Source organism: Dama dama, chromosome 9 (assembly GCF_033118175.1).
Source record: "Dama dama isolate Ldn47 chromosome 9, ASM3311817v1, whole genome shotgun sequence".
NCBI lineage: Eukaryota > Metazoa > Chordata > Mammalia > Artiodactyla > Cervidae > Dama > Dama dama.
The window spans coordinates 5,579,052-5,602,984 of NC_083689.1; the positions used below are offsets into that span (position 1 = coordinate 5,579,052).

At 45.5% G+C, this 23,933-nt stretch overlaps 1 protein-coding gene across 4 annotated transcripts in view; it reads left to right on the top strand.

Moving 5' to 3' along the window:
* The first annotated feature begins 8,200 nt into the window (after positions 1-8,200).
* The window catches only part of RASGEF1C (RasGEF domain family member 1C), a 113,044-nt gene continuing 97,311 nt past the window's right edge, over positions 8,201-23,933 (top strand). For all 4 annotated transcript variants that reach the window (XR_009694010.1, XM_061149623.1, XM_061149624.1 and 1 more), the window contains exon 1: positions 8,201-8,249. The gene's annotated coding sequence lies outside the window, so the exon portion shown is untranslated. The remainder of the gene's footprint in view (positions 8,250-23,933) is intronic.

The window sequence follows — 23,933 nt, forward strand, 5'->3', positions numbered from 1 at the left end:
TTAAAGAATAAGTGTGTATGTGTGTGTGTGTGTGTGTGTGTGTGTAATGATTGACAGTACCAAGGGTATAAACAAATTTAAAAGGTAGTGGAAATCTGAATACTTTCTTCTCAGTAAACTGACAGGTCAGGCAAAGATCTAGAAGACTGAAATCCCAGTTATTTAACTTGGACTCATAATAAAGAATATTATACCCAACAGGTAAATTCCTTTTGATCACACATAGAATTTAAAGGAAACTGACTATATACCAGGTCACAGAGGATGCTCAATAAATTCCGAAGTTAAAAATACACAACTGTTTTTCTATGATAATGCAATAAATTTGAAAAGATCTCCGACATCTGGAAACTAAACAATACACAGAGCAATCTAGGTGAAAGAGGAAATCATAAGGAAAATTATGAAATTCCTAAAAGTGCATGACCTCAGAATTGCACTGCATACCCAATTTGATCCAGCTAAGGCTTAAATACTCTTATCAAAAAGGGACAGTTTTTTTTTTTTTAATGAGTTCAGTGTTCAAGAGATTGACAGAAGACCAACAGAGCAAGCTCAAAGGCAGAGAAGAGGAGGAATAATAAAGGCAGGGACAAGAAACTAGAAAATAAAAATGAGAGGAAAAAAATCAGTGAAACTGAAAGATTAATAAGCTAGACAAGCTTCTGGCAATATGATCAAGAAATAAAGAATATGTAAGTAACAGACAAAGTGGAAAAGGCAAGTTATGATAGACATTTTTTAAAAATCTATAGTATTCTAACAAATGTGATAATCATCAAGAAATAGATAAAATTTCTTTAGAAATTAAGCACTAAAATTGTCTCAAGAATGCTGATACTAAGCACATCATACATATGAACTTATTTAATCTTCTCAACAGGTCTATGAGGTTGGTATCAGCTCCATCTTAAAATTGGGGAAATGGAGGCAGGAAGAAATCATAAATTCCCACAGCCAGAGTATGTAGAAATGGGGTCTGAGGCCAGAGCCGCTGGTACAAGCACCATGCTCTTAGCCACAGTGTGCTGCATGGCCTCCCAAAAACCTGGCCGGACCAGTGGCCATCAGAGGAAGTGAAGTGGTCGTCAAAGAGTTCCCCTCCCACCCCCAAAGACTCTCCAGGAAAAATCAATCTTACAGACCAGTTTTCACTAAATTTTCAAGAAACACACTATCTTATCTAGCTTTTCAAAGCCACCCAACTCAAGTTTAGGCTGGATTAATCTTGATTCCAAAATTGGATAAACACATATCAAGATTATGCTCTTTTAATGGATGCTAGCTGATTCCAAGATTGTGTTGTTTATTTCCAAATTCAAGGGTGACTCAACACAATTGTTTCAATAAATAACGTATTTTTGTTTAGTTTTTAAACTCCCAGAAAACTGAATAGAAACAAACTTCCTTTGGGGAGTGGCAAAGCTTATTTTGAGAAGAGCAGGAGACATCAAATGGTCAAATGTGCATGGCTGAGCTAACAGAGGGTACAAGAGCCATGAGAGACCACCTTGGACCATCAGACCAGGAGAAACTAGCGTGGTCATGACGGTGACAATGGGAGGAGGTGGGGCTTGTGGCTGAGCTCAGGCAGGCAACCTGGCCAAGTCTCTTCCCAGTCCCCTGGTCTAGAAACAGCCCAGCAGCTAGCTGGAGGCAAAAAGCCCCACTCCCCAAGGACGCACTGACACCTCTGCAACAAAATCAAAACGCATCCTTCTGCAGAACTATGTTGGGAGTCCTCATCTGGGCCAAGATGCTTCCCCGGAGCCCCCACTTCCAGGACCATCTCTGTCCCCGCTTCCCCTGCAATGCCATCATTTTTCAACAAACGCCTGCTGAGAGGCTCCTGTGTCCCATTAATAAGACACAAATGGTTAATCCAGCTGAGCTGACGACTGAGGACAAGAGGCTGCCTGAGCAGAGGAGTCTCCAGTCCTGCTGGCTTCATCTCCAGCAGACGGGTCAGCAGTGGCCGTGATGCTCCTGGCTTCCACTCTGGTCCAGCCACCGCCGAGCCTGAACCTCTCCCTAGACTGAGCCTGCTACACTGTAGCCTCAGCCACATGTCCCTGCCTCTGTGGCAGCCTCCAGGGGTCCCACTTGACCAGACGAGTGCCAAACCTGGGCTCCCATTGCCACATTGCTCACACACACTTTTACATGATCAAGGTTGCCAGCATCACATTTAGGATATTTGGCTGCCCTAAAACCACTTTCTGTGTTTTTATCCTGCTGGTAGAGTCTAAACAATTGAAGGTCAGTAAACCATTTTGACCACATCCATTTGACCATAGAAGAAGCAAGAGAATTCCAAAAAAAAAAAAAAAAAACATCTGCTTCATTGACTGCTAACACCTTTGTGTGGATTACAACAAACTATGGAAAGTCCTTAAAGAGATGGGAATACCAGACCACTTTACCTGTCTCCTGAGAAACCTGTATGCAGGTCAAGAAGCAACAGTTTGAAGCAGACATGGAACAATGGACTGGTTCCAAATTGGGAAAGGAGTACGTCAGGGTGGTATACTGTCACCCTGCTCATTTAACTTATATGCAGAGTACATCATAAGAAATGCCAGGCTGGATGAAGCTCAAGATGGAATCAAGATTGCCAGGAGAAATATCAATAGCCTCAGATATGCAGATGACACCACCCTTATGGCAGAAAGCAAAGAGGAACTAAAGAGCTTCTTAATGAAGGTGAAAGAGGAGAGTGAAAAAGCTGGCTTAAAGTTCAACATTCAAAAGACTAAGATCATGGCATCCAGTCCCATCACCTCATGGCAAATAGATGGAGAAAAAATGGAAACAGTGACAGATTTTTATTTCCTTGAGCTCCAAAATCACTGTGAACAGTGACTGCAGACATGAAATGAAAAGATGCTTGCTCCTTGGAAGAAAAGTTATGACCAACCTAGACAGCATATTAAAAAGCAGAGACATCGCTTTGCAGACAAAGATCTGTATAGTCAAAGCTATGGTTTTTCCAGCAGTCATGTATGGAAGAGTATGTATGTGAGAGGTGGACCATAAAGAATGCTGAGCACCGAAGAACTGACGCTTTCAAGCCATGGTGCTGGAGAAGACTCTTGAGAGTCCCTTGGACTGCAAGGAGATCCAACCAGTCCATCCTAAAGGAAATCAATCCTGAATATTCATTGGAAGGACTGGTGCTGAAGCTGAAGCTCCAATACTTAGGCCACCTGATGTGAAGAGCTGACTCATTAAAAAAGACCCTAACGCTGGGAAAGATTGAAGGCAGGAGGAGAAGGGGACAACAGAGGATGAGATGGTTGGATGGCATCACTGATTCAATGGACATGAGTTTGAGCAAACTCTGGGAGATAGTGAAGGACAGGGAAGCCTGATGTGCTGCAGTCCACTGGGTCACAGAGTTGGACACGACTGAGCAACTGAATAATGACAAAACCATTCTGATGCTGTGATGCAGATTCCCGGGTCCCCACACAGACCCTCTGAGTCCAAAGTCTTGGTCATCTGTGCTGTAAATGAGCTCCCAAGGAAGGCCCAATATGTATCCACTCTGCCCCAGTGTGGGCCCTTCGAGGGCAGCAGCTTGATCCTGACCTCCCTGCCTCCTACTGTGCCCCTAGGGCAGTTAATGGGAAGCCTGCGGGGTTTGGGCCCCCAGTTTGCGCTGCCACCTCCATAAGTTGCCTGCCTGCTCTGAGCCTCTTTTGTGGAACAGTGTCTGAGTTTCCCATTACCACTATCACAAATTACCACAAACTTACTGGTTCAAAACAAGTGAAAGTTGCTCAGTCGTGTCCAACTCTTTGTGACCCCATGGACTATATAGCCCATGGAATTCTCCAGGCCAGAATACTGGAGTGGGCAGCCTTTCCCTTCTCAAGGGGATCTTCCCAAACCAGGGTTCGAACCCACATCTCCGGCATTGCAGGCAGATTCTTTACCAGCTGAGCTACATGCAGGTGCATTCACGTACAGTTCTGTAGGTCAGAAGTCTCCCATGGGTCTCACTGGGCTTAAAACAGGTGTCAGCAAGATTGGGTCCTCTACAGGCTCTAGGGGAGAATTCGTTTCTTGCCTTTTACAACCAGCAGAGGCCTCCCACATCTCTGGCTCGTGGCCCCTTGCCGCACACTCAGAACTAGCAGAGTAGCCAGCATCTCTCTGACCCTGCTTCCACACTCACTTCTCTCTCCCTGACTCTTCTTCCCCCTCTTCTGCTTTCAAGCACCCACTGATTACATGGGGCTCACCCTGATGATCCAGGGTGATCCTGGGTCGAGGTAATCCCCAGCTCAAAGTCACACCTGCAAAGTTCCTTTTACCATGGAAGGTCACATATTCACTGGTTCTGGGGTTTAGGCCCTGGGCATCTCTGGGGGCCATTATTTTGCCCATCACAGATGGGAGGGTCCACCCTGTACCCCCTTGTAATTAGCGTTTCTCGAAGTGTGATCCATCTTCTGCCTGCATCAGCCTCACCTGGGGCTCTCATCCTAACTGTGGAGCATGTTCACCAGACCCGCTCAGCTCAAGGAGCTGCCGGAGGCGGTGACCGCAGCACCTGCTGTACTGTATTCTCAACACAGGCTCCAGCACCGACACAGGATACAGCAATACCGGGGACAGCGCTGACCTCCGGGGCAGTGAGAAACGATGAGTTTTCAGCAGATCCAAGAGTGGGCGAGTTAGGAGTTTCACTAATAAAAGGCACGGGCCAGAGGCTGAAGTTGTCCTTGCTGTTCCCTGACTTTACGGTGACAGCACTTGGCAGCCCGCTTGGTGTGATCTGGTTCCTGAGTCCCCCGCTGCACGTGGGCCAGCACTGGGGCAGGCACGCTGCAAGGCCCTCGCAGGCTGCAGCACTGCGTGTCTGCCGCAGGGGGGACCACAGGCTCGCCTTCCTCCACCTCATGAAGGCCCACAGCAGACTTTGCAACCGCAAGTCCCACGGCCTCCAGATGGCACCCCCGTACCTCTCTGGCCCCACAATCTCAGCAAGTCCCCCATCCACCCTGGCCACACCCAGCTGCCTCTGACTTCTCCCACCTTCTCCGCATCTTACCATCACCCACGCCCCCAGCCTCTGCCCCAGACCAGGGCGTGTGCTTCTCAGATGCCGCCTGCCTGCCATCTCCTCCCTACCATCCCAGGGCTGGGCAGATAGGACACACTCAGGTGGTCCCAGAGTCAGATGTATCTGGGAGATGCCATCTGGACCATGGATGGCCAAAGCAGGCACCGGGGGTGCTGGGAAAGGCCTTCTGGGTGTCACAGCCAGCAAGCCTCCTGCTCGAGGGGGCTACTCATGGGGTTGGGGTGGAGCCTGCCCTGGGCCACACCCAGAGAACAGAGTCCCAGCTCCTTGCCCACCGGGAGGCCCAGCCTGGCCCCGACTGCTTACACCAGGGCCTCCATACCCTCCCCCCACCCTCTCCTCCAGGTGCACCTGCCTCCTCTCTTTGTCACAAAAGAGGAATGCGTGCTGGCCACAGGGTCACTGCTCCTGCCACCCTCTCTAGCAAGGACCATCTTCTCACAGACCCTGTAGGGCTGGCTCCTCCTTCAGGTCTCAGCCCAGACCCCCTGTGTGCAGAGAGGCCTTTCCTGAGCCCCCCCATCTAAAGTAGGCCCGAACACACTCTACCACCTCACCTTGTATTGGTGGCTTCATGGCACTTAGCATTCTCTGAAATGCTTGTTTTTATTATCCTTTTGTGTGTAGGATTAGTCTTCAGTCTCCTCTCTCTAAACAGTGGGCTCTGAGGCAGCAAGAACCACGTGTCCTGCTCCCCGCGGGATCCCAGCATCCAGCACTGCGCCCGGCGCACACAGGTCCTCAGGAAATATCCACAGAGGCGTGTCTCAGGGCAGGGCTCAGGCCGAGGAGACTGAGCCGAGATCTCCCCGGGGCATTCACCCTCCGTCCCGGCACCAGACAGTCTGGGACTAGTCCCTGGGCAAGGACTGGAGTGAGAAGATAGGCTGGAGAAGGGCAGGTCACAGGGACTTGATGGATGAGGCGGGCTAGGGAGGCGCTGGGGAAACATGGGGCCTAGGGTGGCCCAGTCTTCTCCCAGGGTCCAGGCACGGCTCCTGCAGCCAGTGTCCGCAAGCTGGGGACAACTCGGAGCGGAACTCCCTGCTGGCCTCAAGGTTGTTCAAGGCCTGTGAGCTGTACCTTCAACACAGCCTTGACCTCAGGGACAGCGAGAGAGGCTGCAGGAGGCATCAGGAGGCACAGTCTTCTTCCCTGTCACAGGAAGAGTCCTGCTCACTCACATGTCTCACAATAGCTTGAGACATGTGGGGTGGCCACCGGCAAGTCCACCCTGGGGTTTCAGTTCCTCCACCAAGCACTGCCCTGACTTCCAGCAGCCCAGCCACTCCACCCAGCATGACAACAGCTCCTCAGTGGTCCCCAAGTCTTTGCTCACAGACAGGGTGGGCTGGGGAGAGACCTGCCCTTCTCCTTTGAGCTGCACTCTGTGAGGGGGGGCCCTGAAGTGCTACTCAGGCCCTAGCGAGTCACAGGTGAGCGGGCTCGCCCTTCCGAGTTTTCTCATGCAGCCCTCTCTCCTGAGAACCCCAGCATGCCTCCAGCAGGCATGCAGGGCCTGACCTGAGGGCTCCGGACATGGGGTGAGAATCCAAGAAGATTCACTGGCCTCAGGACTGGTCTTAGTACCTAAGCCCCAAGGCGAATCTATATGCTGGGACTCTCCCCCAACCTTCCTGTTTTGCCTTTGTCTTCACCACGGCCAGGCTGTTGACACCGGTCTCAGGCATGACCCTCACTGGGACCAGCCTCTGGCCCTAGCCTTGTCATAAAGCTCTGCTGCCTCCCTGCCCAGCCCATCCAACTCACCTGCCCTAGTACACCTATGTGCCCCAGACAGATGCCTTCTGTCTCCAGGCCTCAGTTTTGCCAACTGTACAAGATACAACCATTGCTGTTTTTATTTGTTTAGTCTTCTACAAATAGCCATTGGCGCTTGCTGGAGTAGTTCCCTACTCCATCTTCAGGCTGAGCACAACGGCTACTTCACCTTTGGTTCCAGGGAGGCAACACCTAGGCCTGTAATCCTCATTCTTCAGGACTTTGGAAATGGCCAGAGCCCACCTCTTCGGAGCCTGTGTGGCAGTTCTGCGGTTTCCAGGGAGTATCAGGCAGGTGTGCTCTTTCTGACAGTGTCAACCCAGACAGAGCAGGCCTAGGAGAAGGGAAAGCTGGATTCCTATTCATAATGTCTAAGTGTCTGGACCTAACTATTCCTGAAAGCAGGATATCTTGGCTTTTAATGCTTCATAAGCCACTAAATTATTTTTGCTAGAGCTAGTTGGGTTGGGTAACCTGCCCCATCTCCTTAGGTAGGTCCTGACTGAAGCAAAGGACAGATATCCTGACTTTTACGCTGGGACAAACCAGGACACTTTTTAATGTCCAGCTGGAGCCAGCTGAGGAAGGTCACCCGAGCTCGTTCAGGCTCCCTCCCCCCATTCTAAAAGTGAAATAGCAACCGGTTATCCTCCTAGCAGCTCAGTGTCTTCAGAGTGGTGAGCCACCCGCCCCGTGGGCCAGTTCCTAGGACCACCTCCGCGACAGAAGACGCTTGGAGGGTGATGAGCAGTCTTCCCCATCCTTTGATGCCCACCAGACAGGGGGCACAGACACACCACAGATCAGCGGCCATCACAGGAGGAGAGTCCAGAGCAGCGGCCAGAAAAGGAGGTGCCCCGGATTTTAGGCTCTCAGGGGTTTTCCAGGTGAGAGAGTCGGTAGCGGGGAGGGGCCAGTTCAGCTGCAGAGTCCAGCAGGGCCCTGACGTGGAGGGTGGCATCTGATGCTCGTAGCGACTCCCACCTCCAGGGGGTGGGAGGCGAGTCACGGCGGAGGGTCCTGAATGCAGGGCTGGACTTACGGCCTGGACCCCGAGGCCCGCAGCAGAGCAGAGGCCGGGTGAGCGGGGACGCCTCCGGGATGGGTGGCCTCAGAAGGGAGCGGGAAGGGAGCCCGGCGGCAGGGTCCCTCGCAGCCCCACCCGGAGCTCTGCGCGCCCAGCCTTCCCCGTGCGGCCGCGAGGGGGCGCCGCGCCGCGCCGCTCTAGGGCCGGCCGCCGGAGTGAGGCGGGCTGCGCCCCCGGCCGCGCGCGGCGGGCGGCGGGCGGCCGGCAGGGGCCGCGGCGCCGCGGCTCAGCGGGAGCGGCGGGCTCTGCCCATGGGCCGAGCTCCGACACGGGGCGCGCCGGGAGCCGGTGAGTCGGGGCGCGGCCGGGCGGGGCGCGGCGCTGCGGGCGGGGGCGGCGGCGGCGGGACTCGACGCGGAGAGGCGCGGCTGCGAGCCCGCGGGCCGGCAGGTGTCCGGGCCTCCGCGCGGGGACTCGCGGGCTGACCCAGGGCACAGGCGCGCGTGGGTGACAGTGCGCGTGGCCGGCCGGCTGGCGGGGCCGGGGAGCCCCGGCTCGCCGAAGTGTGCGCCCTTCCCGGCAGGGACGGTGGGAGGCGGAAGGGGCTGCGGGGCGCGGGTGCGTGCGCGGGGTGGGCGCCAGGAGGAGACCGGCGGAGGGCGCACCCGCGGCCGCCGGGGCTCGTGACTCACTCTGCTGCGCGTGCACCGCCACTCGCCTTGGCGCGAGGAGCAAGATTCCTCAGCTGCTCGAGCGGCAGGAAAAGCCAGCCTGGGCCCAAAGCCTCTCCAACACGAGACCTCAGTTTTCCCGGACTGTGAAATGGGAACAGGAAGGTTGACCTGCCGACTGACTGCTTGTGAAGATGACAAAGGGCCTTGTGGGAGAAGAGGGTGTTGTCACCTCTAAAGCTGGGATAGGATTGAGGAAAGGATCGATGCGAGAGAGCCTGCAGGGGCAAGTGGGGTCAGCCTCGGGTTCTGGGTGTGTTCCTCACTGGTGATGGTGGGCAGGGCCAGGGAACCTGGAGTCCGCTCCACTCTGTGTCCACGTGGGGATTGGGAGGCCTGAAGGGGAAGAGGCCAGGGGAGGCTCCTGCCCCTTCCCCGGGCTCATTGCTCCAGGGGAGCAATGCTGAAAAGACAGACAAGCCAGCTTGGGGTATGGAGGGGTCACCCCTTGTCCCTTGCCCCTGTCTCCTGGTTCTCTGAGGCAGGTGTTCTGCGGAGTCTCAGGAGTCAGAGAAGTGTCCTGGGAAGATTTGCTTGTAGGGCAGGTGCTGTGACTCCGTCTCAGGTGAAGTTACTGAGGCTTAGAGCAGTCACAGGACTTCTTCAAGGTCTCAGGACCATCAAGTGGCAAAGTTGGAGTTTCAACCATGGTAGGACTGGTTCCAAAAGGCTGTCACTGTGCCAGGTAACCCGGAGAGCGCTGGGTTTGTTGCCTCACTTGCCTGCAGCATTGCATTCCTTAAACTCCTGTGTGCATCTGCTGCTGGCCCTGAGGAGTGCTTACAAGCAGATGTGGGAGAGGGGAGCTGAATAAGTCGTCTAAAGAAAAGCCAAGGTAATGGCAGGAGCTAAGTGGTAGGAAAAAAAATAAAACAGAGTAACTAGGGTGGAGACTGGGGAGGGGGTGAGAAGAGACTTACCCTGGTCAAAGAGGATGTGTCTGAGTCGTGACCGCTGACCACGACTGTGATGTGACTCCCACAAAAAAGGTCCAAGGGGACAAGGCCCCTGAAGCAGGCACAGGTGGGAGGAGGGAGGAGCTGAAACAGAGCCAGTTTTGTGAGCTGTGGAGTTTGACCTTTCCTCCAGGTGTGATGGACAGACCCTGGAGGGTTTCGAGTTTTGAAAGGATGTCCCTAAGGTGATGTCCCTATCAGGAGCAGGAGAGGGAGCAGGGAGGAGGCTGTTGGAGTCTGCCAGAGATTCTCAAGGATAGCCAGTTGGCTGCCAGATGTGGAGTCTGCCATCCTGGCAGAGCCAGGGGCTCAAGAAGGGCATGGTCCTCTGCAGGTGGTGGGGTTGTTAGCTGTGGTGGACAGGAGAACCAGTTTGGTCTGAAGCCCTACCATCTTCCTGCGTCCTTCTGGGTGCCCATCTCAGACCTCCCTGTGCCTGGCAGGGGAAGGAGTGCCTGCCCCGAATGTGTAGAGATGAGATACTGGGTGTTCAGGTCAATCTCTGCATCCTTTCATATGTTCCCATAGGTCTTTGAGCTAATCCAGCTCTAACTTGTACTTTGACCCAGGCCTAGAGTCAGCCATTTCTCAAGAAGTCTTGGTGTCTTTTAGTGGGGTTGTGGTGGGGGTTAGAAACCAGTTTCTGAGCATTAGAAATGCTCATTGCTACCGTGGCGTCATGGACCCTAGACCACCTCAGTGGACTGAACCAAGAACTCCTTTTTTAAAACTGAAAGTTAATAGTTTCATCTCCTTTCTCCTACAGTAAGAACCTGGTTCCCCAAAAATATCAATATAAAAGTTGAGTTATATTTTATTCGATGGAAATTCAGGACTTAAGCCCAGGAGGCAGCATCTCAAGTAACTCTGAGAGAACTGCTCCAAGGAGGCAAGAGGGGGAGCCAGGTTATATAGAAGTTTTGCAACAGAGGGCAAATAGTCTAAAGTCAAAAGTTTACTGTAAATTAAAGAAAACCAGATATCTTAAGTTAAGGAACTAGCACTTTTCTATGTATGGGAAGATGCAAGAGTCTGGGCTTACTGAAATCATTCCTTTGATATGCTCCTCAGCTAGTATCCTGTGTTTTCAAATCCCAAGTTTCCTCCGGGCTCATCATGGGGAGTGACTGCAGTCTGATGGCTGCTGATGGCAGGTATTGTTCTTTCCTGGGGTCCCCCAGGGCTCACCAGCTCACCATTCAAGCTGGCTGCAATTGCTGATGACTGTGACATCCTTTGTTTACTGATATGGCAGGAATAGTCCATTTCTCAGTAATAATTTGCTTAACCCTAGAATATAGTCAAAATAGTTTCAGAATCACTACATCCAAACCAACCAAAACCTACCAGGTCGAGGTCAGGATTTCTTTGGCTGTCAAGTCAGCACTATGTAAATATGTTCTCAATTTGATATACCATTAGTTTCATTTGTTTGCACACAATTTGTTTTTTTCCCCCTTTATGATATAATTTAATTTTTGAACATTTGTTTTACATGGTACAAAGGTCAAAACTAAAAAAAAAAAAAAAAAGCTGTATTTGCAGTCTCAATCCCATTCCTGTCTCTTTCTTCTTGTCCCCATACTATGGTATTTGAAATAGTTTCAGGTTTATTCTTCCTAGGTCTCTTTTGTTAAACCACTTATAAATTATTACAAAAGTTAGTATATATACATCTTTTTTGTGCCTTGCTTTTTTCAGTTAGAAATATCTTTTTACTGGTTCATAGAGACTCTCCTCATTCCTTTGTAGATCCACATCGTACTCCATTCTGAGTCTGTTCCGTACTTATTCAACTATCTTACTCATTGACATTTGGGGTGTTTTTTTTTTTAACAAGCCTTTGCTATTAAAAATAATGGAATAATAGATAACCTTGCACATAGGTTGCTTGTATTTGTGGAGGCATATTATTGATTCCAAGAAGGAAGAGTAAGTAAATATTTATTTTGTTAACTATTCTTGATTTCCCTCTCCCCAAATTTCGCACTCCTGCCAGCAAGTTGTGACAGTGTCTATTTCCCCCACACTCTCAGGGATCTGAGAGCCAGTAAATAGTGCTTCAATACATTTTGATTTACATTTCTATTATTAGGAGTGAAATTAGACAGCTTTTCATTTGTTCATGAGTCATTTGATCATCTTTGTTCTGTAAATTGCCTGTCCAAATATTTTGTCCATTTCCTTTTGGATTTGAGGGTGTTATTTTCTTTGGATTTAAAATTTTGTCTAAAATACATATTAGAGATATTAGTGCTTTATCTTTGTTAAATTGCGACTATTTCTCCCAAGGTTCTTTTTACTTGTTCATACTGAGTTTTACCATTAAAAGCTTCTGTTCTGAGACTATTAATTTAGTCATTCTTTTCATTTATTGCATCTAGATTTTGAATCCTAGTTAGAAAGGCTTTTCTCAACCCAACTGTAACGGAATTCACCTCTGTTTCCTATAGTCTTTTGGTTTTGTGCTTAGTTTACAGATCCAATTTAATCTTTTTCCAAATGTTTACCCCAGCATTTTTTTTAAAGGCCATCTTTTGTCTTGTGATCTGAAATGCATTTGTGTCATATACTAAATATCCAAATGCAGTTGGACCTGTTTCTAGCCTGTCACAGAGCTTTATCCCTTCCTGTGCTGGTCCCACATATAGGAGTTACACTGTATGTGTCTGTGTGTGTCTGTGTGAACAGCAAGGAAGACTGTATCTACAACTGTTGCAATAGAGGAAAGAGATTGAACTCAATTCCCTTTATTATGTTTTGATATCTGGTAGGGCTAATCTTCATTCCACTGCTTTTATTTCAGGGTTTTCCTAGCTATTGTAACATGTTGCTGATATCTTTTGTTAGGATCACGTTAACTTTATGTATAACTTCAGGATAACTGATGTTTTTATGAAGTTGAGTCATCTTGTCCAAAAATAAGGAATGTCTTCCTTTATATTGAAGATTCCTTAGTTTTTTATTTGTTCAAGACCACTTTCAGGAGCATTTTGAAGCTTTCTTCATGGTCCTTGTCAAGTTTATTCATGAATATTTTACCTCGTTTGTTCCTATTATGATAGGGAAAACTTTTTTCCCCATGATGTCTTTTTTTTTCATGGCTTATATCTTTTTGTTTATTTCTTTTTTTCAACATAATTAAGATTTATACAATTCTCACACAACAGTATGATGCAAATTCTATTCAAGTTCCCATAGATGCTAAATTAGGAAACACTAGAACATATTCAGGGACATAAAACAAGGTGCAAAAATTACATGATCTAAAGATATTGAAATCATGCAGAGTCAGTACTCTTAACACTATGGAATTATGCTAGAAATCAATATTGAAGGTATTTGAAAATAACCCACACATTTTTAAGTGCAGTATGACATTTACCGAGAGATCTTCAAGTTAGGCGTCAAAAGCCTCAATAAGTTAGACTGAAAAAAAAACAGAGGGTGTTTGCAGAGAATAAAGCATTGAAATAAGAAATTAATATTAAAGATACTTTAAACAAAATCCCGTGTATTTGGAAATTAAATTATGGGTGTTTCTAAGAAGCCATAACAAGAAAAATTAGACAGTATTTGTAATAGTATGAAAATGAGAAGAGAGTTTACCATAATTTATTTCACACAGCTGAAGCCACTCAGTGCATTTAAATACAAAGTGGAGTCTTGAATAAGATATGAAAATGAATAATGGACAGTGGCATAAAACTTTGTGAAATTTGAACAAAAGCTGAACTTTAGGTATCTCTTGCTAATTCCTGTTGTTGTTTTCTGTTTTTTTTTTTTTTTTTTTTTACAACTTAGTATTTCTTTATATTCTCTGAATTGGTTTAGAAGTTTCAAGCCTCATTCGCAAATATTTTTAATCACTAAGATAAATTGTCTAGACTTTTAGCACTAATACTAGATGCTAAAAAGCATGGAACTATATTAAAGTTTTGAGTGAATATAAATTAGAAATCTAGCATTCTACATATACTAAGTCAAACAAATGGAATCAAAATGTCATAAATTTTTTAGCTAGGCAAAAATTCATAAATTTTCTAAAATATATATATTATATATACTGTATGTATGTATAAAATATATGTGTGGTGTGTGTGTGTGTGTGTGTGTGTGTGTGTGTTTGTATGAGAGAGAGAGAAAACCTTTTCCACTAGGTAAAGGCTTAAGAAAGAACAACAACAAAAAAGAAGATGTGGAGAAATTGGAAAACATAAACTAATGAAATGGGAGCACTGAATAGGAAATAGAAAAGGAGAAACAAACTAGATAAAAGTAAAAGATCCTCATATAATCTGTTATTTTTAAACATGGCTGCTCATTAGAAACATATCTGGAGGTACCTGGGCATTGGTATTTTTTCAAAAAATTCTAAGATAACTCTGTTGTGCATCTGGATTTTAAAAAATGATTACAGGTTTTTCTATTAAATGGTAGTTTTGATGATACAGAATTCTGTTATTTTCTGTTGATTAATCAGGATACAGTTGTATTAAGTGAATAATACTCCAGTCAGTTCAGTTCAGTTGCTCAGTCGTGTCCGACTCTTTGCAACTCCATGAGCTGCAGCACACCAGGCTTCCCTGTCCATCACCAACTCCTGGAGCTTGCTCACACTCATGTCCATTGAGTCGGTGATGCCATCCAACCATCTCATCCTCTGTCATCCCCTTCTCCTGCCTTCAATCTTTCCCAGCATCAGGGTCTTTTCCAATGAGTCAGTTCTTCCCATCAGGTGGCCAAAGTATTGGAGCTACAGCTTCAGCACCAGTCCTTCCGATGAATATTCAGGCTGATTTCCTTTATGATTGACTGGTTTGATCTCCTTGCAGTCCAAGGGACTCTCAAGAGTCTTCTCTAACACCACAGTTCAAAAGCATCAATTCTTCGGCCTTCAGCTTTCTTTATGGTCAAACTCTCACATTCATACATGACTACTGGAAAAACCATAGCTTTGACTATACAGACCTTTGTCAGCAAAGTGATGTCTCTGCTTTTTAATATGCTATCTAGGCTGGTCTTAGCTAGCCTAAGACCAAGGCAGGTGTCTTAATTTTATGGCTGCAGTCACCATCTGCAGTGATTTTGGAGCTCAAAAAAATTAAGTCTGTCACTGTTTCCATTGTTTCCCCATCTATTTGCTATGAAATGATGGGACCAAATGCCACGATCTTAGTTTTTTGAATGTTAAGTTTTAAGCCAGCTTTTTCACTCTCCTTTTTCACTTTCATCAAGAGGCTCTTTAGTTCCTCTTCACTTTCTGCCATAAAGGTGGTGTCATCTGCATATCTGAGGTTATTGATATTTCTCCCAGCAATCTTGATTACATAATCACAATAGTAAAAGATGTTTATCAGTTTTCACAATCAATACCCAGACAAAAAATAACAGATAATTAGAATTGCAAGCCATAATGGAAGCGTGATTAACCTAATAATATGAAATAATTAGATAAAATTTGAGGGATTGAATAGAGTGATGTGGTAAGTGAAAATGCCAGTCTTACTTTTGGTTGGTGCATTTGATCCATTTACAGTTAAGGTGGTTATAATATGTATAATCCTATTAACATTTTCTTAATTGTTTGAGGTTTATTTTATGTAGGTCTTTTCCTTCTCTTGTTTCCTGCCTAGAGAAGTTCCTTTAGCATTTATTGTAAAGCTGGTTTGGTGGTGCTGAATTCTCTTAAATTTTTGCTTCTCTGGAAAGCTTTTGATCTCTCCATCAAATCTGAACGAGTCTTGCTGGGTAGAGTATTCCTGGTTGTAGGTTCTTCTCTTTCATCACCTTAAATATATGGTGCCATTCCCTTCTGGGTTGTAAAGTTTCTGTTGAGAAATCAGCTGACAACCTGATAGGAGTTCCCTTGTATGTTATTTGCCATTTTTCCCTTGTTGCTTTTGATATTTTATCTTTATCTTTAATTTTCGTCACTTTGATTACTCTGTGTCTCTCTGTGTTCCTCCTTGGGTTTATCCTTTCTGGGACTCTCTGCACTCCCTGGACTTGGTTGACTATTTCCTTTCCCATGTTAGGGAAGTTCTCAGCTCTTCTCTCTTCAAATATTTTCTTGGTTCCTTTCTCTCCCTTCTTTTTCTGGGATGCCTATAATGCAAATGTTGATGCCCTTAATGTCCCAGAGGTCTTTTAGGCTATTTGCATTTTATTCCATTCTTCTTTCTATATTCTGTTCTGCAGCAATGATTTCCACCATTCTGTCCTCCAGGTCACTTATCTGTTCTTCTGCCTCAGTTATTCTGCTATTGATTCCTTCTAGTGTATTTTTCATTTCTGCTTGTTCTTTAGTTCTTCTGGTGTTTGGTAAACATTTTTTGCATCTTCTCAACATTTGCCTCCGTTCTTTTTCTGAGATCCTGAATCATCTTCACGGTTATTTTTCTGAATTCTTTTTCTGGAAGGTTGCCTATCCCACTTCATTTAGTTGTTTTTGTAGGGTTTTATCTTGCCCCTTCGTCTGGGGCAAAACCCCCTCTGCTTTTTCATCCTGGTTAACTTTCTGTAATGTGGTTTTGTTCTTGCCCCTGAGGGATTGTGGTTCTTCCTGCTTCTCCTGTCTGCTTTCTGGTGGAGGAGGCTAAGAGGCTTGTGTACCCTTCCTGATGGGAGGGACTGGTGGTGGGAAAAACTGGGTCTCGCTGTGGTGGGCAGGGCCATGCCCAGTAAAACTTTAATGCAATTATCCACTGATGGGTGGGGTTGTGCTCCCTCCCTGTGAGTTGTTTGGCCTGAGGGGACCCAGCCCTGGAGTCTGTGGGCTGTAGGTAGGGTTAGTGGTGACCTCTAAGAGGCTTACACTAAGGGCGTCTTCCAGGACTGCTGCCACCAGTGTCCTTGTCCCCACGATGAGCCGCTGCCGACCCTCACCTCCACAGGAAACCCTCCAACAGCAGCAGGCCGGTCTGGTTCAGTCCCCTGTGGGCTCACTGCTCCTTTCCCCTGGATCTTGGAGTGCACACGATTTTGTTTGTGCCCTGCACCAGTGGAGTCTGTGTTTCCCCAGTCCTGTGGGAGTCCTGTAATCAAATCCTGCTGGTCTTCAAAGTCAGATTCCCTGGGGATTCCCAGTCCCTTTGTCAGATCCCCAGTCTGAGAAGCCTGACATGAGGCTTGGAACCTTCACAACAGTGAGAGAACTTTTTCAGCATTCTTATTCTCCAGACTGTGGGTTACCCACCTGGCAGGTATGCGATTTGATTTTATCATGTTCGTGCCCCTCCTACCATCTTGTTGCAGCTTCTTTTTCTTTGGATGTAAGATATCTTTTTTGGTGGGTTCCATTGTTCTCCTGTCAATGCTAGTTGCAATTTTGGTTCTCTTGCAGGAGGAAATGAGCACACGTCCTTCTACTCTGCCATCTTGAGCTGGAAGCTCCTATTTTTCTTTTTTTTAAGGAAACTCCATGCTGTTTTTTAAAGTGACTGTACCAATTCACATTCCCACCAGTAGTGCACAAGCATTCCATTTTCTCCCCCTCCTCACCAACTTGTTATTTCTTATTCATATATATATATATGTATATATATATAATAGCCGCTCTAACAGTTGTGGGGTGATATCTTATTGTGAATTTGATTTGCATTTCCCTTATATTTAGCAATGTTCAGCATCTTTTCATGTAACTGTTGACCATCTGTATGTCTTCTTTAGAAAAATATATATTCAGATATTCAGCCCATTCTTTTTACTTTCTAAAAAATTTATTTATTTATAATTGGAAGATAATTGCTTTACAGTATAGTGTTGGTTTCTGCCATACATCAACATGAATCAGCCATAGGTATACATGCCCATTTTAAAGTCAGATTGTTTGTTTTTTTTTAATGATTGGCTTTTGCTGTTAAGTTGTATGAGTTTGATATTTTTTTAAAAATTCCAAATAGTAGGAATGATGAAAGTTGGGTAGATTGGGAGGAAGGCCCAGGTGAGGTAAAGGTTGATAACATTCTGCCACCCAACTTGGTGGAGGGCCTCCAAGCATCTAATTTATTAACATAGATTCTAACTTATATGTTATAGATAATCTTCTTATGTAGCAACCATTACATACCAATGTCACTTTAAATGAATGCTAAAATGTTAAGTGGAGTTCTCATATTTTCATCCCATGCTTTTCATGTTGGTCTGTACTCTGGGGACATCTCACTCTGTGAGGACACGATTCCCACTTTGGAGACCACTAAGTTAATCAGTCAAGGCTATGGTTTTTCCAGTGGTCATGTGTGGATGTGAGAGTTGGACTGTGAAGAAAGCTGAGTGCCAAAAATTTGATGCTTTTGAACTGTGGTGTTGGAGAAGACTCTTGAGAGTCCCTTGGACTGCAAGGAGATCCAACCAGTCCATCCTAAAGGAGATCAGTCCTGGGTGTTCATTGGAAGGACTGATGCTGAAGCTGAAGCTCCAGTACTTTGGCCACCTCATGCGAAGAGTTGACTCATTGGAAAAGACCCTGATGCTGGGAGGGATTGGGGGCAGGAGGAGAAGGGGACGACAGAGGATGAGATGGCTGGATGGCATCACCGACTCAATGGGCATGAGTTTGAGTAAACTCCAGGAGTTGGTGATGGACAAGGAGGCCTGGCGTGCTGCGACTCATGAGATCTCAAAGAGTCGGACACGACTGAGCGACTGAACTGAACTGAAGTTAATCAGACCAGGTGACCACCAGGGTACTGGTCTGCAGCAGACTCTGCTGAATGGCAGCAGTGTCCTCAAGATCATGCTTGGGTGAGAGAGGACCATAGTCAGGGTTAACTCAAGAGAGGCCTGGGAGAGGCTATGCCTCCAGTCCTCTGGAAGGTCGAACAGGAGTCAGGCAAAATGTGGCTGGCGGGTAGGAGAGGAAGAAAGCAAGAGTCAAGGCCCCTGGCTCGAGAGACCCTGGGAGCTCAGTGCTGGCTCTCTGCCTCTTGGCTAGGAGCCGCTTGAGGACAGACACTGAGTCAGCCTTGTCTGCCATCCTGCACAAGGCTGGGAGCACAGCTCAGGAGGGCTCTCGGCCTTCTTGACCAGCCATTGCCCAATTTCCCTGTGAATCTGAGCAGACCGAGAACACTGGAGAACCAGCCAGAGGAGTCAGGAGGGAGGACCCCAGTCTCTGAGGGGCAGGGTAGGTCACCCTACACACTCACACACCTAGACACCACCTGGGCAGGTGGACTGGGGTATGTGCCTGGCTCGGATTCTCAGAGAAGGTTATCCACAATCTAGAGCCCTGGCTGGGAGGTGCAATCCATTTGTAACATATTTTGGTGAAAATGGTTGAAGTTTCCATTTCCTTCACGTTTAACGGTGGAAATGTCTCCCCAGCTCAGGAGTTCTGACAACCGGTCGTTTTGACAAACCTCTTAAGAATAAAATATTGCCCACTTGACTGTGTGAACATGTGCAAGAGGAGTTGTGGAAAGGGTTAAGGATCCTGAAATGACAGTGTGTGTGTGACAGCTGCTCCCCGAATATGAATTGCAGGCCCCCAGTGGCTTGTGGTTTGAAAACAGATGTTTCTGCGTAAATGCAGCCAAATTCTATTAGCACTTTGGATGATGAAAGGGAATTTAAGGGTCTGCATGTTGCAATTCTGAAATGTTTGCCAGGGAAAATGTGCTTATATTTTGCAAACAGTGAGTGCAAGAAGAAGGAACAAATTAGATTATCACACTGTATGTAACCAATTTCATGAGCAGAGTCAATGACAGATGCACATTGCATGTGATAAATGCAATGAATGGTATTGCCCTCATTGAATGATGAGGAAGCCCCTCATTCCTACCTGTGGCCATTTTCATCCTTGGCTCAGACAGGGAGGGCAGCCCAAGGTCACATGGCACCCGGGCCTCCTGGGACTTTCAGGGAGGACGTCACAGATTTTCCTTTTATTAAAAAAATTTTATTGGAGTATAGCTGATTCACAGTGTTGTGTCAGTTTCAGGTGTTCAGCAACGTGAATCATATATATTTATATATAATCCAGTTACATATGTATATATTATATGTATATGAACACACACACATATTTCCTTTTGTAGGCTCTTTTTCTGTATAGGCCGTTACAGATGTTGCATAGTGTTCCCTGTGCTATACAGTGGATCCTAATTAGTGATCTATCTTATGTATAGTAGTGTGTCTATGGCAGTTCCAGTCTCCTAGTTTATCCCTACTCCCCTTAACGCCCTGGTAAGTTTGTTTTCTGCATCTGTAACTCTCTGTTTTGTAGGCAAGTTCATCTGTACCCTTTTCTTAGATATTCCGTATATAAGTGATATGGTGCTTGTCTTCCTCTGTCTGACTTACTTCACTCAGCATGACCATCTCTGGATCCATCCCTGTTGCTGCACGTGCCATCATTTCATTCTTCTTATGACTGAGTAATACTCCATTATGTACCGCATGTTCTTGACCCATTTCTCCATTGGTGGACCTTTAGGCTGCTTCCATGGCCTGGCTGTAGTTCTGCAGTGAACATTTGCATGTATGTATCTTTTCAGATTATGGTTTTCTCTGGATATATATCCAGGAGTGAGAGTTCTGTGATCCAGCAATATGGTAGCTCTGTTTTTACCTTTTTAAAGGAACTTCCATATTGCTCTCCATAGTGGCTGCACCAATTTACATTCCCACCAACAGTATAGGAGGATTCCCTTTTCTCTGCACCCTCTCGCAATTACTGTTTGTACGTTTTTTTGATGACGGTCATTCTGACTGGTCTACAATGAGATGACACCTCATTATAGTTTTGATTTGCATTTCCCTAATGATTAATGATGCTGAGCATCTCTTCATGTGTTTGTTGGCCATTTGTATGTTGTCTTTGGAGAAATGACTATTTAGATCTACTCGTTTTTTGACTGGGTTGTTTGTCTTTTTTATAATGAGCTGCATGAGCTGTGTTTTGGATATTGATCTTGTGGGTTGCTTCATTTGCAAATATTTTCTCCCATTCTGAGGGTTGTCTTTTAATGTTGTTTACGGTTTCCTTTGCTGTGCAAAAGCTTTTAATTTTAATTATGTCCTATTTGTTTATTTTTGTTTTATTTTCATTACTCTAGGAGATGGATCCAAAAAAATCTTGCTGCAGTTTATGCCGAACAATATTCTGTCTATGTTTTCCTCTTAGAATTTTACAGTGTCTGGCCTTACATTTAGGTCTTTAATCCATTTTGAGTCTTTTTTTGTGTATGATGTGGAAAACTGTTCTAATTTTATTCTTTTATATTGTAACTATCCAGTTCTCCCAGCACCACTTATTAAAGAAACTGTCTTTTCTCCATTGATGTTCTTGCCTCCTTTGTCATAGATTAGGTGACCATAGGTGGGTGGGTTTAACTCTAGGCTCTCTTTCCTGTTCCACTGATCTATATATATTTTTTGCGCCAGTAACAAACATACTGTTTTGATTACTGTAGCTCTGTAGTAAAATGTTTTTCTTACAGAAATTCTCAAAACATGTAAAGAATAGGATGAACATGAATTGCATGCATTCCTCCCCTAGCTCCTACACTATTAGCTCACAGCCCATCTTCCTTTATCTGTACTTCCATCCTATTAGATATTTAAAGCAAATGCAAGACACCCTATCAGTTCCCCTGTCGTGACTATGATATGCATCTGATAGGGATTTTATGTATAAGCAGCATGCCATTGGTACACGTAATGAAATTAATAATAATTTCTGATTATTGTCTAATAGCCACTCCATAATCAGATATCTAATTACTTCAAAAATTTTTTAATAGTTCATTTGTTCAAATCAGAATCCTAGCAAGTTTCACACATTGCATTGATTTTTATAACCCTTTGTTGTTGTTGTTGTTCAGTCATCCACTCATGTCTGACTATTTGGGACCCCATGGACTGCAGCACACCAGGCCTCTCTGTCCCTCACCATCTCCCAGAGTTTGCCAAGTTCATGTCCATTGCTTCGGTGATGCCATCCAGCTATCTTATCATCTGACACCCTCTTCTCCTTCTGCCCTCAATCTTTCCCAACATCAGAGACTTAATGAGTCAGCTGTTCATATTAGATAACCAGAATACTGGAGTTTCAGCTTCAGCATTGGTTCTTCCAAAGAGTATTCCCCTTAAGATTGACTGGTTTGATCTTGTAGTCCAAGGAACTCTCAGGAATCTTCTCCAGCACCACAGTTCAAAGGCATCAATTCTTTAGCGCTCTGCCTTCTTTATGGCCCAGTTCTCACAGCCATACCTGACCACTGGGAAGATCGTAGCCTTGACTATACGGACCTTTGTCAGCAGAGTAATGTCTCTGCTTTTCAACACACTGTCTAGGTTTGTTATAGCTTTTCTGCCAAGAAGCAGACATCTGATTTCATGGCTGCAGTCACTATCTGCAGTGATTTTAGAGCCCAAGAAAAGGAGATCTGTCACTGCTTCCACCTTTTCCCCTTCTACTTGCCATGAGTAATGGGGCTGGATGCCATGATCTTAGTTTTTTTAGTACTTAGTTTTAAGCCAGCTCTTTCACTCTCCTCCTTTACCCTCATCAAGAGGCTCTTTAGTTCCTCTTCACTTTCTGCCATTTGACTGGTATCATCCTCATATCTGAGGTTGTTGATATTACTCCTACCTGTCTTGATTCCCACTTGTAACTCATCCAGCTCAGCATTTATCATGATGTGCTCGGTATATAGATTAAACAAACAGGGTGATAGCAGACAGACCAGTCCTACTCCTTTCTCAATCTTGAACCAGTCAGTTCCATACACGGTTCTAACTGTTGCTTCTTGACCTGCATACAGGTTTCTCAGGAGACAGGTGAGATGGTCTGGTATTCCCATCTCTTTAAGAGCTTCCCACAGCTTATTATGATCCACACAAAGGCTTTTACATAGTTGATGAAACATAGGTAGATGTTTTTCTGCATTCCCTAGCTTTCTCTATGATCCAGCGAATGTTGGCAATTTGATCTCTGGTTCCTCTTCCTTTTCTAAACCCAGCTTGGACGTCTGGAAGTTCTTGGTTCACATAATGCTGAAGCCTAGCATGCAAGATTTTAAGCATGACCTTACTAGTATGAGAGATGAGTGCAATTGTTTGATGGTTAGCACATTCTTTAGTACTATCCTTCTTGGGAATTGGGATGAGAATTGACCTTTTCCAGTCCTATGGGCACTGCTGGGTCTTCCAGATTTGCTGACATAGTGAATGCAACACCTTGATGGCATCCTCCTTTAGGATTTTGAATAGTTCTACTGGAATTCCGTCTCATCCACTAGTTTTATTAACAGCAGCGCTTCCTAAGGCCCATTTGACTTCACGCTTCAGAATGTCTGGCTCTGGGTGACTGACCACACCATTGTAGTTACCTGGTTCATTTAGATCTTTTTTGTACAGTTCTTCTGTGTATTCTTTCCATCTCTTCTTGATCTCTTCAGCATCTACTAGGTCTGTACCATTTCTGTCCTTTATTTTGCCCATCTTTGAGCAAAATATTCCCTTGATATCTCCAGTTTTCCTGAAGAGACCTCTAGTCTTTCCCCTTCTGTTTTTTCTTCCAGTTTTATACACTATTCATTGAAGAAGGCTTCTTGTCTCTCCGTGCTGTTCTTTGGAAATCTGCGTTTACTTGGATATACCTTTCCCTTTCTCCCTTGTTTTTTGCTTCTCTTCTTTCTTTAGCTATTTGTAAGGCCTCCTCAGGTAATTGCTTTGCCTTTTTGCTTTTCTTTTTCTTTGGGATAGTTTTGTTCACTGCTTCCTGTACAATATTAGGGACCTCCATCCATAGTTCTGCAGACACTCTGTTTATACAGTGTGTTTACAGAAACCTTGAATCTATTCATTACCTCCACTGCATGTGCATAGGGGATTTGATTTAAGTCATATCTGGCTGGCCTAGTGGTTTTCCCTGCTTTCTTTAGTTTAAGCCTGAATTTTGCTATGAGAAGGTAATGATCTGAACCACAGTCATTCCAGGTTCTTGTTTTTGCGGAATGTATACAGCTTCTCCATCTTTGGCTACAAAGAATGTAACCAATTTGATTTCAGTATTGGCCATTTGGTGATGTCCATTTGTAAAATTGTCTCTTGTGTTGTTGAAAATGGGTATTTGCTATGACCAGTGCATTCTCTTGGCAGAATTCAGTTAGCCTTTGCCCTGCTTCATTCTGTTCTCCAAGGCCAAACTTGCCTATTATTCCAAGTATCTCTTGACTTCCTACTTTTGCATTCCAGTCCCCAGTGATGAATAGAACATCTCTTTTTGGTGTTAGTTCTAGGTGGTCTTCTAGTTTTTCATAGAACTGATCAACTTCAGTTTCTTTGGCATCGGTGGTAGGGGTGTAGACTTGGATTACTGTGATGTTGAA